The following is a 16,616-nucleotide window of genomic DNA, read 5'->3' as shown; positions in this document are numbered from 1 at the left end:
CGGGTATGAACATTCGGGTAATAGGTTAACCCGATAATAATATAGGTCGGGTTTTAGGTATGAATATTTATTTTCGGGTATACCCGCATACCAGAATTCGTTTTTTAAATAATATCAAATATACAATACAGTCACGTACGCACACTTCAAATAAAACAAAACCTTTCGTTTTGCAAAGGGAATACGACGCTGAAGCTGAAGTCCTGAACCGTCATCATAATTCTCAGTTTCTCTCTATCGCACGTAATGGAATTAAAAAAGTACATAACATATTATAATGATTTGTATTGTTATTATAGATGTACTTGTTAATTGTATCGAGTATTTTCCTACCCAATTCTTTATTAAACCAACCAACATGTAAAAAATATATATATCAATAAGTGTCATTTAACAAATTTTCGGGTATACCCGATAATTACCCGACCTGACCTCAAACCCGAAAACCCGAATTACAATATAGGTCGGGTATCGGGTATTATTTTCTTAAGGAAATACCCGTTCTACCCCACCCGTTCTACCCGAAACCCGAAAATTTTACCCGTTCGACACCCCTACTCGGAATCATTCGGTCTTTTTTGGGTCTGAGAATGGTCTGTTCCTTTTTTTGGACCGGTCCCGGTCCCGGATGATCAAACTGATCCCTTTTTGGTCCGGTTTCGTTTTAGATCGTTTGGTCTCAGGTTTTATATCGAGACATGTCCTTTTGTTCATGTATAGTTGCACATTTTTATTATCGGCCATTATATTGGACTATAAAGTCAATGAGAAGTTTGACTTTATTCATTAGAAGAACGTTTAATAGTTTTATTAGAGAAGAAGTCATGTCATCAATGTTAGTTAAAGTTAATTGTAAATTTGTTAACTTTCTTTCCTTTCTGATTAATATATATAGAATTTATTGTGTTATTGAATAAAATGAAGATTTCATATCTCTTTTCTTTGATATTCGTTCTATTCTACATGCATAATTTTAGAGGGAGAGTTTTGATCCTTCACTCTTTTCTCCTCTTCTTTGATTCTCTTTCATTTCAATTGTCAATTTTGAGGCTAGTTCATCAGATCCTATAGTAGGATTTAATGTATCTAACATCGAGATTTAAAGTCCTTTTGATCTCAGTTCATCTAATTGTAACACCCAAAAAATTTCAAACTTTAAAATGCTATGGTTTTAAAAACATTCAAGTATTAACCCACATTTAACAAAAACCGGTCCCACAAAAACCATTATAAATTAAAACATTGGGTGCTACCATTAAGCATCAATAAATCCATAGCAAGCAAATAAGAATTACATCAATACAAAATAATAAGGGACTTATCAAGTTCCACTCCATTCTCTATAACTTGACTTCTAACTTCCACTCCATTCTCTACTTTCCAGTTCTTTTCATTAATTTCCATTCCTTTTCATTACTTCACATTTCTTTTCATTACTTTCCATGCTTTACACATTTCATACATTAGTATCATAAAATCATTTCAAAAGTAAAGCATCTATATTTCAAAAACATTTCAAACATATTTTCAAAACATTCGATCTTCCAAATTTCTTTTCTTTCAAAAACATTCTTGCCTTTAAGGCACTCTTTCAAAAACATTCTTGCCTTTAAGGCACTCTTTCAAAAATATTCTTGCCTTTAAGGCACTCTTTCAAAATACCCTTTTCAAAAACATTTGACGCTTTCGTTTCAAAACATTTCATATATCAAAGCATTGCATTTCATTATCATAAAATCATTTTTCCATGTACCCCAAAGTGGGAAAAATGCCAACACGTACTCACCTCAATCACACATAGGTTAGCTAGTGCTCTTCTAGTTCCTTTCCCTATAACATTCCTCTTCAAACACTACCTACATCATATATGGACATAAGTCATTAAAATGACAAAAATACCCCTCAAAGGTTCAAATATTATGTTTTATTGATTCATACTATTCTTCATGAAAAACTATGAATGTAGGCGAAAACTGTGCGTATGTGACAACCCGAAATTTCTAACTTGTGTAAACATTCAAATTTATCAGTGTTAGACTCATTTTGCTCCCAGTTATCACTGTTTGGGAACCTGTTTTGAGTATCCTAACTCTAGTGAACCAAAGAAATTACTATTTGGAAGTGTCAGTTTAAGTTCTAAACTATCTAGCAACCGTAAACCTCCTCAAAAAGGAGTTTACGGTCGAGACCTTGAGTTTACGGTCAGAGTAACCGTAAACTCCTCCCTATATATATAATGGTTGATCATTTCAGCCATTCTTTTCACTTTAAACACTTCAAAGGCTTTCTCTCTCTACTCCCTATCTACCTTCATCGAGAATCCTCAAGAACACGGCTGTGTTTTGGACCGAAAACACCCCCATTTACCTCCAAATCGTAGGTACCATTCTCCTTTACATCTATCTAATTACAATCCTTCATTTTGGACTTAAGATCATCACTCTTTGCATGAACAAAAGAGTTTACGGTCCTATGAATCTTCATAGACCGTAAACCCTTATAAAGGGTGTTCTTATAGCCTTTACCCTTCCTAAGGCTAAGCATGGTCCCTAGAATCCGATGCCTTTGAAGGAAGCCCTTGAAAACCATCATTTGTGCAAGATTGATGAGTTTACGGTCTAGTGTATCTCCTTAGACCGTACACCCTTCAATGACCGTAAACCCATTGACCGTAAACCTTATGACCGTAAGGTCATTAGACCGTGAACTCCATGACCGTAAGGTCATTGGACCGTAAACACTAAGACCGTGAACACTTGGACCGTGAACTCCAAGACCGTGAACACTTGGACCATGAACTCCAATGGTCATACCTCTTTGACCGTAAACTCTATAGGGTGGCCATATACCCTAGTTATGCAATCATATGCGATTGTATTCCATAAATCTTAGATTTTCCTAGCCAATAAGGGTGTTACCCTTCTTATTTAGTCGTCTATACACTAAAATCATACACATACATGTCTATATGTGTCTATTAGGATCATTGTGTGCTCAAGGTTACACCTGACACTCTGCACTCCTCTTCCAACCATCCGTCAGAACCACTCACTACAGGTGAGTTCATACCCCTACATTTTCCGTGTTTTTAATGTTTTCAGGGGGGGGGGAATACAAGCCAAACTCAAAGTATTTTATTAAGTTTTAAACTTATTAATACAACTCAACGATTTCCATGTTTAATAACTTACTCGGATATTTTATCCCTTTTGTAATATGTTGAGCATAAGGGAAATTGTTATTTTGGAAATCTCACTTCATAGCTTTCAGAAGGTTTTACAAAACATTTTCCATAACAACACTAGTAAACTATAATGGGTATAGTTTGGGATAACCCTCTAGACAGTTTCTACCAAATCAGATTTCATGGATGAATATATATAAACTATGGCCGATTTAGTTTATGTTATCTGTTTTCCCAGAAGTATAAAGTACACTTATTCAAGGATAATTACTGTTTTATACTGTTTCTCGCTAGTAAACTAGATTATACAGAATTGTGAGGCTCTACTTCAATACTGTACTCTTAGGTGTACAGTGATAAATCCTTTTAGTATAACCAGAGTCTCCTGGAGGGAGAGCGTGATATTTGTGAATAAATCTATTCGGGACTGACAATCCCACACCTGAACTACTAGCTACAGTTAGGCGGGCACGCCTGGGGTGGACAAATGTCATTTAACTTAACGCCTGAAGAACGTTATAAAGGTCTCTAGGTCATATCAAGTGTGGTTATACGACTCGCAAATAAGTATAAACTAACTTTGGTTTATGGACTCTACTCTTCATTGTTTTATTTTGAGTAATAAAACTACTTTTATACATACTGATGGTAATCAGGGATTTCTAAACTTACGTCTCTACCTCTAGAACGGATAACTTGTTTTTAGGGAAAATATAGGATATTCCCAGGATAACACTGGCATTTCTAAAACTGATGGTTTACTTTCTACTAATAGATACTCTTTCAAAACTGCTTTTCATAAGAAAATATAGGATTTTCTTGAGGAGTACTTTTCAAAAAGGATCAAAGAAACATTTTCCACAAAAACTAAATGCTTATGAACTCACCAGCTTTATGCTGATATTCTTTCAAAACTGCTTGTATTCTCAGGAAATCAGTAGACAGGTACCTGTTGGAATTTGAGAAGCTGAAGCAATAAGAGTCTTATGTTATTACTTTACATACTTTTGATGTACCTAAAACAAGATTTCAAACTGATGTAAACATTTTACTTATATATGTATCCACTGTATTGGTTGTGTTGCTATGTTTCCTATTATTCATTGGTTGTGATGCTAAACATGACGTCCTCCGCCCCCGAACGTTTCCGCCGTTCCGGTTTGGGGGTGTGACAGATTGGTATCTGAGCCCTTGTTTATTGCGAACTAAGTATACCGAACCTTACATGGTATACAACTATAAACACTAAGGGGGCTAAGTGCTCTAAACTAAAAGTATATTTTCGAAATATAAAGTATTTTGTAACAAGTATACTAGTATGCATACACAACAGAACCAGAGTCATAGGTGGAACAAAACAAAAGTATTTGGATGTTGGGACGCTGCGGTTAAGCCTGAGCAGTTATGTAATCATGTCTAGGGTCAATATAGCCTGATCAATTATATTCATTCGAGACATGACCAACATGTGCTTGGGAGTGAATTTGGTGTTACAGCAGGCCTAAAACTTACCAAAAACATTCATCATAAAATACTATAGGATTATTTTAGCTAGAGCCAAATTCAGTATACAGATTCACTCCAAGTGTTGATACCACTTTCTTCTTAAGCGATAACTTACTTGCGTTAGTAACCTTTCTGTGCTTATCGCTCGGTAGTATACTTTTATTATCAGGATGAGATATATCTTGTTTTATATATCTCGAGGACTTACCATCCTCTTCTTCCTGATTGTTTCTAGAACAAGATGCCTCCCCGACCAACACCCATCCGAAGAAACGACGACACTCCACCACCACCACCCCCTCAGTTCGACCCCGTCATGTTCCAGGCAGCAGTTACCGCCGCCGTAACCGCAGCGATGGCACAAGTGAACGCTGGTGGGGCTGGAGGTGGAACCGACCCCCAGCGGCCAGACGGAAGTCAGGGACATCAAAAGGAGTGTTCCAACAAGGACTTCATGACCGCAAAACCCAAGCCCTTCGACGGAAATGGAGGTGTTATCGCTCTAACTCGATGGTTCGAGAAGATTGAATCCATCTTCGAAATTTGCGCCTGTTCCGATGCCAACAAGGTGAAGTTCGCCGCCTGCACCTTCACCGACAGAGCCTTGACCTGGTGGAATGGTCGAGTGAAAACCCTAACCCTGCCAGTGACTAATGCCATGGGTTGGGAAAGACTGAAGGAACTCATGCTTGCGGAATACTACCCGAGGGGCGAGGTGCAAAAGTTGGAGCACGAACTTTGAAACTTGAAGATGAAGGGTTCTGACATCGCCGCCTACACCGCTAGATTCTGTGATCTGGCTCTCCTCTGTCCGGGAATGGTCACCCCGGAAAGCAAGAAAATCGAGAGGTACATTTGGGGACTGACACAACCAACCAAAGGAAATGTCTTGGCTGCTAGACAAACTACATTTGAAAGCGCCAAGGATTTGGCGCAGACTCTGATCGATCATGGAGTCAATCTGGATGAGACATCAGCGGTCGCCGAGCCGCAGAAGGAGAGTGGCGAGAAGAAGAAGAAATTTTGAAACAAACGCAAGGGCCAGTCTCCTCAGGAACCCTCCAAGAAGCAGCAAACAGTGGCAGTCCACGCTGCTACTACTCCTACTGCTGCTCCCACTGCTGTTCCAACCATCCAATCTTCTACCGGTGGCTATGCTGGAAACCTACCTCTGTGCAACAAGTGTAACTTTCATCATCACGGACCCTGCCGTGAATTAAAATGCAACAACTGTGGAAAGAAGGGACACACGGCTCGATACTGCAAGACAACTGTTCAACCAACCAACTTGGCTCCTGGGGCGGGTGCTGGTCAAGCCTGCTATGCTGTGGAGAAGTTGTGCATTTCAAAAGAAACTACCCCAAGGTGACCACGGGCGGTAATATAGGAAGAGTGCTGGCAATGGGCCAGGAGGAAGCGGTCGCTGATCCTACCGTTGTTACGGGTACGTTCCTCCTTGACAACTCTTATGCATGCATTCTTTTCGATTCTGGTGCGGAGATAAGTTTTGTTAGTCATGCATTCAAACATCTAATCAAGTGTAAATCCCAACCTCTAACCGAAACATTTACCGTCGAGATGGCTAACGGAAAGAAGGAGAGCACTAACGATATATTCATAGGCTGTACTCTTACTCTAGACGATCATTCCTTTTCCATCAACCTTATGCATGTATCCATTAAGAGTTTCGATGTCATTATCGGCATGGATTGGTTAAGCCCCAATCGTGCTGGTATCCTTTGCTACGAGAAGGCTATCCGTCTCAATCTTCCCTATGGCGAAGCCCTCACTATTTTCGGTGATAAACTCAGTTCGAGTCTTTGTATCATTTCATGCATCAAGGCCTAGAAGTATCTGCGGAAGGAGTGTCATGCATTCCTAGCTCATGTTGTCGACGAGACGCAAAAAGTTAAAGACCTCGAGAGCATCCCTGAAGTCTGTAACTTTCCTGACGTCTTCCCCGAAGATCTCCCAGGAATTCCTCCCGAGCGTCAAGTCGAGTTCCATATCGATCTAATCCCTGGAGCTACTCCTGTAGCTAAATCTCCCTATCGTTTAGCGCCTGCAGAAATGCAAGAATTATCCAGCCAACTCCATGAGCTGATCAGCAAAGGATTCATAAGACCGAGTTCCTCACCTTGGGGAGCTCCGATCTTATTCGTGAAAAAGAAAGACGGATCATTTCGGATGTGCATCGACTACCGAGAGCTGAACAAGCTTACCATCAAGAACCGTTTTCCCCTACCCATAATCGACGACCTCTTCGATCAACTTCAGGGAGCCAGTTACTTTTCGAAGATAGACCTAAGATCAGGGTATCATCATTTGCGGGTTCACGAGAATGATGTGCCCAAGACAGCATTCCGAACTCGCTATGGACACTACAAATTTGTGGTAATGCCCTTTGGTCTAACCAACACACCGGCAGTATTCATGGACCTGATGAATCGGGTGTGCCGCACTTTCGTAGACAAGTTCGTGATCGTGTTCATTGACGATATACTTGTTTATTCGCGGAGCGAGGATGATCATAAACAACACTTGAGGCAGGTACTCGAAACACTAAGGGCGGAGAAACTATATGCAAAAATCTCAAAGTGTGAGTTTTGGATCAGGAAGGTAACTTTCCTTGGTCACATGGTTAGCAAGGAAGGCATACACGTGGACCCTTCCAAAATCAAAGCGACTGAGAATTGGTCTGCACCAAAGACACCCACAGAAATCCGGCAATTCTTGGGTCTCGCGGGCTACTATCGCAGGTTCATCCAGAACTTCTCCAGAATCGCTAAGCCTTTAACTACCCTGACACAGAAAGGTGTAACCTTTAGTTGGGGAGTCAAGCAAGACACTGCATTTCAAACCTTGAAGCAGGCCATGTGCAACGCACCTATCTTGTCCCTTCCCGAAGGGACGGAAGACTTCGTTGTCTACTGTGATGCATCCAATCAGGGCCTAGGCTGTGTGCTCATGCAACGAGGAAAGGTTATCGCCTATGCCTCGAGGCAGTTGAAAACACACGAAGTCAATTACACAACTCACGATCTAGAATTGGGAGCAGTGGTCTTTGCATTAAAGATCTGGAGACACTATCTCTACGGAACCAAGTGCACCATTTTCACCGACCATAAGAGCTTGCAACATATCTTTGATCAGAAGGAGTTAAAAATGAGACAGCGACGATGGGTAGAGCTACTCAGTGACTACGAGTGTGAAATTCGCTACCATCTCGGCAAGGCCAATGTGGTAGCAGATGCCCTCAGCCGCAAGGAGTATTCAGGCCGTAGAGCGAAGGCATTGACTATGACCATCCATTCCCGATTACCCACACAAATCCGAGAGGCTCAGCTGGAAGCCTTAAAACCAGAGAACACGTCGGATGAAGCCTTGAGAGGAATGGAAAAGAACTTAGAGGTCAAGGAAGACGGAGTTTACTATTTCATGGACCGTATCTGGACCCCGAAGTATGGTGGTTACAGAGAAGTTGTCATGAACGAAGCTCACAAGACGAGATACTCCGTTCACCCAGGTTCAGATAAAATGTATCTGGATCTCAAACGACTCTATTGGTGGCCGAACATGAAAGCAGAAATTGCTACCTTCGTGGGCAAGTGTCTGACTTGTGCCAAGGTAAAAGTAGAATATCAAAGGCCCTCAGGTTTGCTTCAACAACCAGAAATACCTGAATGGAAGTAGGAAATGATCACCATGGATTTTATCACCAAGTTACCCAGATCTCCGAGTGGGCAGGACGCCATCTGGGTGATTGTCGATCGGTTGACTAAATCCGCCCACTTCCTGCCAATCAAAGAAAATTTCAAGATGGAGAGACTCACACGGATCTACATTCGAGAAATAGTTCGCCTTCATGGGGTACCTGTATCCATTATCTTCGACCGAGATAGCAGGGTCACCTCGAGGTTTTGGCAATCGCTACAGAAGGCTCTTGGAACTAAGTTGGATATGAGAACGGCTTATCATCCTCAGACAGATGGACAGAGTGAAAGAACAATTCAGACATTGGAAGATATGTTGAGAGCCTGCGTCATCGACTTCGGCACGTCATGGGACACTCATCTTCCTTTGGTTGAATTTTCCTACAACAACAACTACCATACCAGCATCAAGGCTACTCCATTTGAAACCTTCTATGGCCGTAAGTGCAGATCCCCTCTGTGCTGGGCTGAAGTGGGTGACACGCAGCTAGCCAAGGGTCAAGTACCTGACAGCACTCTCACTGGTCCTGAGATCATCTGAGAGACGACTGAAAAGATCGTACAAATCCGAGAACGACTGAAGGCCTCACGAGATAGACAAAAGAGTTACGCCGATAAACGACGTAAACCCTTGGAATTTCCAGGTTAGAGACCGTGTCCTGCTAAAGGTCTCGCCCTGGAAAGGCATGATACGCTTTGGAAAGCGTGGAAAGCTAAATCCAAGATACATAGGACCCTTCGAGATCCTCGCTAGGATCGGTCCCGTAGCCTACAAACTTCGTCTACCCCGAGAACTTAACAACATTCATCCTGTCTTCCACGTTTCGAATATTAAGAAATGCTTATCTGACGAAACCCTTGTGATCCCTCTCGATGAGATTGAGATCAACGAGAACCTAAACTTTGTGGAAGAACCGGTCGAAATCATGGATAGAGAAATCAAGCGACCGAAACAAAGTCGCATCCCGATAGTGAAGGTTCGCTGGAATGCCAAGCGGGGACCTGAATTCACTTGGGAGCGCGAAGATCAGATGAAACAGAAGTATCCGCATCTCTTTCCTAATTCATGATTTGTATTCTATGTTCGAATTTCGGGACGAAATTCCATCTAACGGGGGGATGATGTGACAACCCAGAATTTCTAACTTGTGTAAACATTCAAATTTATCAGTGTTAGACTCATTTTGCTCCCAGATATCACTGTTTGGGAACCTGTTTTGAGTATCCTAACTCTAGTGAACCAAAGAAATTAGTATTTGGAAGTGTCAGTTTAAGTTCTAAACTATCTTGCAACCGTAAACCTCCTCAAAAAGGAGTTTACGGTCGAGACCTTGAGTTGACGGTCAGAGTAACCGTAAACTCCTCCCTATATATATAATGGTTGATCATTTCAGCCATTCTTTTCACTTTAAACACTTCAAAGGCTTTATCTCTCTACTCCCTATCTACCTTCATCGAGAATCCTCAAGAACACGGTTGTGTTTTGGACCGAAAACACCCCCATTTACCTCCAAATCGTAGGTACCATTCTCCTTTACATCTATCTAATTACAATCCTTCATTTTGGACTTAAGATCATCACTCTTTGCATGAACAAAAGAGTTTACGGTCCTATGAATCTTCATAGACCGTAAACCCTTATAAAGGGTGTTCTTATAGCCTTTACCCTTCCTAAGGCTAAGCATGGTCCCTAGAATCTGATGCCTTTGAAGGAAGCCCTTGAAAACCATCATTTGTGCAAGATTGATGAGTTTATGGTCTAGTGTATCTCCTTAGACCGTACACCCTTCAATGACCGTAAACCCATGGACCGTAAACCTTATGACCGTAAGGTCATTAGACCGTGAACTCCATGACCGTAAGGTCATTGGACCGTAAACACTAAGACCGTGAACACTTGGACCGTGAACTCCAAGACCGTGAACACTTGGACCATGAACTCCAATGGTCATACCTCTTTGACCGTAAACTCTATAGGGTGGCCATATACCCAAGTTATGCAATCATATGCGATTGGATTCCATAAATCTTAGATTTTCCTAGCCAATAAGGGTGTTACCCTTCTTATTTAGTCGTCTATACACTAAATTCATACACATACATGTCTATATGTGTCTATTAGGATCATTGTGTGCTCAAGGTTACACCTGACACTCTGCACTCCTCTTCCAACCACCCGTCAGAACCACTCACTACAGGTGAGTTCATACCCCTACATTTTCCGTGTTTTTAATGTTTTCAGGGGGGGGGGGGGGAATACAAGCCAAACTCAAAGTATTTTATTAAGTTTTAAACTTATTAATACAACTCAACGATTTCCATGTTTAATAACTTACTCAGATATTTTATCCCTTTTGTAATATGTTGAGCATAAGGGAAATTGTTATTTTGGAAATCTCACTTCATAGCTTTCAGAAGGTTTTACAAAACATTTTCCATAACAACACTAGTAAACTCTAATGGGTATAGTTTGGGATAACCCTCTAGACAGTTTCTACCAAATCAGATTTCATGGATGAATATATATAAACTATGGCCGATTTAGTTTATGTTATCTGTTTTCCCATAAGTAGAAAGTACACTTATTCAAGGATAATTACTGTTTTATACTGTTTCTCGCTAGTAAACTAGATTATACAGAATTGTGAGGCTCTACTTCAATATTGTACTCTTAGGTGTACAGTGATAAATCCTTTTAGTATAACCAGAGTCTCCTTGAGGGAGAGCGTGATATTTGTGAATAAATCTATTCGGGACTGACAATCCCACACCTGAACTGCTAGCTACAGTTAGGCGGGCACGCCTAGGGTGGACAAATGTCATTTAACTTAACGCCTGAAGAACGTTATAAAGGTCTCTAGGTCATATCAAGTATGGTTATACGACTCGCAAATAAGTATAAACTAACTTTGGTTTATGGACTCTACTTTTCATTGTTTTATTTTGAGTAATAAAACTACTTTTATACATACTGATGGTAATCAGGGATTTCTAAACTGACGTCTCTACCTCTAGAACGGATAACTTGTTTTTAGGGAAAATATAGGATTTTCCCAGGATAACACTGGCATTTCTAAAACTGATGGTTTACTTTCTACTAATAGATACTCTTTCAAAACTGCTTTTCATAAGAAAATATAGGATTTTCTTGAGGAGTACTTTTCAAAAAGGATCAAAGAAACATTTTCCACAAAAACTAAATGCTTATGAACTCACCAGCTTTATGCTGATATTCTTTCAAAACTGCTTGTATTCTCAGGAAATCAGTAGACAGGTACCTGTTGGAATTTGAGAAGCTGGAGCAATAAGAGTCTTATGTTATTACTTCACATACTTTTGATGTACCTAAAACAAGATTTCAAACTGATGTAAACATTTTACTTATATATGTATCCACTGTATTGGTTGTGTTGCTATGTTTCCTATTATTCATTGGTTGTGATGTTAAACATGACGTCCTCCGCCCCCGAACGTTTCCGCCGTTCCGGTTTGGGGGTGTGACAGCGTAAATCCGAGTTCGTATGCAAAAGTTATGAAGAAAACAAGAAAATCTCCAAATCAGGGATTTACGCGGGCTGTGTAAATTAAAGCATGCATTTACAGGGGCGTGTTTTCATGTCTGGATACACCCAAAACTCGATTTTTCACAAAGTAACACCTTACTTTGCATAGTTCTTGAAGACCCTTTTCCCATTCACTTTGTACTATTTATTTAGGTTCTCACATATGTTTAGGAGGTGTTTTATCATCTTAAAACACTCCACTTAATCCAATAAGTGTTCTTTGAAACCTTTAGATCATGATGATCTTCAAGTGTTTAAAAGAAGGGTAAACTAGTCCATTTTTCACTTGAACATTCCAAAGCTCACAAGGCTTGTTCCTAACTTATTGAACACCCAAATAAATGTTGTCAAGCACATAAACCCTTATTAATCTCATTGTAAATACATAAACTAACAATAGAATCCTCAATTCCATTCCATGTTTCCAAATTGCCCGTATAGCCAAACAATCACTAGAACCACTTATAGATCAAGAGATCCTTCATGTTTATGTTTGAATATCATCTCTAGAGTGTCAATTAATGTTCATGAATGTCATTCACTTCGTATATGTCAATCAACATATAATTATCCCTAGATTTCCCAAAATACCCTTATGACCAATTATTCCATATATCAATCTAGGAATCAAGCAACACCTTATGTTTTGATTTCAAATCATTCCAATAATATCCATTTATAATTATGAACTTCCTTTACCCATCAATCTCTCAACTACAAAGGATTCCATTGGTTTCATCATATTGTCCCAAAACCATTTCAACCCTAACTTATACATGATTCTGCCATCATCGATGTGTTTGAGCATTCTAATTAGATTCAATGTCATCAAACAACATCTAGGTCATAGAATACAATCAAATTTCATCATCAATTGTAAAATCCCCAATTTGGGTTTCTAGGGTTCATGAGGGTTTTCACCCAAATCCTCAAATCCATCAATGGGGTGATTGTATTGAGATTGGGATCATCAAAAAAACTCAAGGGAGGTTAGAAACCAAAAACCTAACCCTTATAAGAAGCTAAATTCGACATTGGTGTCAAACCCACTTCACAAATCTGAATTCTAGGTGAAAAGGGTAAGAAATTATACCTTGAAGCACTTGATTTCTTCACAACTTGCACCAAATGAACCAAGAAGGATTGAGATCGGCCTCTAGGGTTTCTATTGAGCTTGAATCGCCATCCAACCTCCTCTATTCTCCTCCCATCATTCTTGTTTGGATGAAATGAAGAGGAAGCATTCTTATTTTTGGATTTGTCATATTTGGTCCTTCTAATTTACATATTTTGCTAAATTTACCATTTCTTCATTTATTTTCACATTTGCTTAGAAGGTTGACATAATGAGTCCTTGACCATCCCATTCTTAAAATTTCTCATCCATTTAACCTTGGTGAGTCAACCCTTGGTTAAACATACTTTTCCAAATTGACACTTTGGGTCCCTTAACTTTGAAATGTTAACATCTAAACCTTTAACTTTGCAAGCTTCATATCGACTAATGATATGATTATAATTTAAATGATTTAATTATGTAACTCCTCCTTTATTTAAATATCTTAATTAATTTAAGACCCTTATCTTAAATTTTAGGATGTTACAAATATCTACCCCTTAAAAGGATTCCGTCCTCGGAATTATTCTGTGATCCATCTTATTAGGATTTCATCCCTTTACTTTGAAATTCCCTTGATGGTCGCATCACTTTGGTTATTTGTCACCATTGTAGTCCACCTAATGATCAATAATACATAATTAGGGTTATCAACCATCTTGGACATTCTTACCCTTTTGTCCCCTTTATGAACTTTTAACAAATTACTCTAACAATGATGTCAGTTATTCCAAGGCATACAATCTCCTCATATTGTAACAAAGTTTAAGGCATGTATAAATCCTTATCGGGTCCTCCGACTCATAAGTCACCATTTGTCCATTTCCTTACTTAGGTAGTCTATATTGCCAAGGTATACCCTTTCGTGCCCAAGCACACCACTATTATTTCTCTATTTTCTATACTTATCATTCACAATACATTACACTTAATTATGCCCTGAATCATAAAACCATCCTTTAAACTTTCATGCAATTATGATTTATCAATTTAGCTCCTACTAATACCTCTACCTTTCTTCCCACATGCCTTACTTTAAAGTCATAAGAATGACACTTTACACTCAACCAGGTATGCAAGTCAATTTATACAATTCATCAAGATAATCCAATCATGTATATCATTCATTGTTTACTACGTTTATACCAACATGTACTATACTATCAAAGTCTATATATATACTTCCCATACATTGCCCTTATCCTTCTTCATTCACTTTAACTTACATTTTAAACAAAGATCTCATCATGAGTTAGCACATTTCTTAGGTCCACAACTCTAATCATATCATGACAAGAAGTTCTAAATCACTTGGCGTTGCTTCAACTCAACTTACAAAATTTTGTTGGTTCCAAATTATCTCGTCACTTGTAACTTGATTCTTCCCATCTATCTACCCCTTAAAAGAAATGAAGGCATTTCTTTTAAGGTTAAATCACAAGATGATCCTCATCATGTGGCAGGATGTTTCTTTTATCTTCTTGTATAAAGTTCGTTGCCTCACATTTACTCCTTGTGGTATTCAGATTCCACCGTCTCTTTACATGATTAATCACCTATAGCTTCTATCTAAATTTCATCATTCGTGTGTCCTTCAATAAATATGTTTGAATAATCAGATCTTCCATTCATCACTTAGCCAGTTTAACTTCTCAAGTATCATGATACTTTACTTCTTTCTATTTCTTGTCCCTTTCCTATGATTTCACAACCAAATTTTATATCAATTGATTTCCGTACTTTGGTCACAATTCGAGTGGCCCATAGTGATCTAAGGCAAAGTCATGTCTTCTATATTTACTAATACTAAAATCTCCCATTATCATAAATTTATTTGCTCTTTGTCTGGTTGTCGATTCCAATTAGCAGCAATACTCAAACCTAGTACTCAGTTGTACTTGAGGATGCTTGGTCCGATCCACCAAGTTGTATAAGCTGGAAGCTCTAAATATTGTAACCATGATTTATTCATTTCACTCGTAATTCCAAGCACCATGTGTTGTTCTTACTCAGTCTTCAAAGTGTTGTGATCTCTTGTAACATACCATCATCACACTTTCATCTCCTTCTTAACATCTAACCCTTAAAAGAAATGAGGGCATTTCTTTTAAGGTCCAAGTCACTATTTTATTCTTACATTGTAGTTATTCATTTCTCTAACTTGTCCATGGAAATTTCAAAATTTCCTTACTTATCACCGTCTCCTTGACAGTCCTTTTATACGAACTTCAGGTGTTCATTCTTGTCCACACCTTCAGTACTGTAAATTCTTCTAATGTTTAATTTGCATCCTTTGATATTCCATCATGTGGAAACGTCTTCTTACTTTATCGATCATGGAACACCTTCTAGATACCGCTCTTTCATCGTCAAACTATCACACTTTGGAGTCTTGTTTCTTTTGTCGCCTTCATCATGTTCTCTATGTAATCTTAACATTTTATCACACATCATAGAACTTGTAAGTAGGGCTTACAAAGTTTATTCTGTTAAACTTTTCATCATAATAGTCTAGAACCCTAAGGCAAGGTACTCTCATGGACATATCATCATCGCTTTTAGTTTCCATTATTTTTACCATTCAAGGCGGTCTTCATATTGTTTGTCTTCTTTCAGGCTCAATAAATACCTTCAGGTATTTCACACTATCCTCTTTTTCTTGTATTGATTTCACTCACCAGACTAGTGCATTAGGTTAATGCACCACTACTCACATTTTACAAGTGTCTTGGTTTCACAAGGACACCCTTCTTCCACGGTTATCATCACACTCGACACACGATATTGTTGTCATCTAGTTGTCATCTCCTTAGGACCCCAATAGGTATCATTGAGTCAACAACATCATACTCCTTCCCAGGTTGTCTCAGCCGCGCTTTCTAGTACTATCTCACTTTCATCACCATATCCCAATTTTTCCAATTAGTTCATTGTCTCACCTTCTAGTGTCGTCAATCACATCCGAGTATTTACTTTCATCTAAAGATGGAAGTCATGATTCCATTCCATCTGTTTCTCAATCAACTTGTTTGTAATTTGAAGTTATCACTCTTACGTAATAGCATAAGCTTGTTCCAAATTAGTAACTTCAGCTAGTATCTTAATCATATCTATGGAGTTCCAATTCTTGTCCCATTTTAGACTTTTACCAAAAGTCAACAATGTTCCTTTTTAGCTAACTGTTTGCTAACAACTTTAAAAACTCAATTTGTTTCGTTCCTTGGTGTTTCTAACTCACTACCAGTAGTACTTAAAGGTAACCTGAGATACATGACATTAAAAGAGATACGTAAGACAATAATGTCTCGTGAGCTACATGGTTTTATGACCCAAAAAGTTTATCACATTTTTACCAAAAATATTTCATCTTTGCAAAACATAGTTTTAGACCATAAAACGTATTCAAACATTTTCAAGGAAAACTCATTTCATACAAGTTATAAATATCATTTCATATCTTATCATTTCATTTCCTTTCATTTCATTTCAAAAGCCATATTTCCATGTTTCATTTTCTTTTGTCATTAAGGGCT

The sequence above is a fragment of the Lactuca virosa genome, chromosome 5 (genome assembly GCF_052849685.1).
Source record: "Lactuca virosa cultivar CGN04683 chromosome 5, Lactuca_virosa_CGN04683_v6, whole genome shotgun sequence".
Taxonomy (NCBI): Eukaryota; Viridiplantae; Streptophyta; class Magnoliopsida; order Asterales; family Asteraceae; genus Lactuca; species Lactuca virosa.
Note: the sequence above shows the minus strand (reverse complement) of the source record.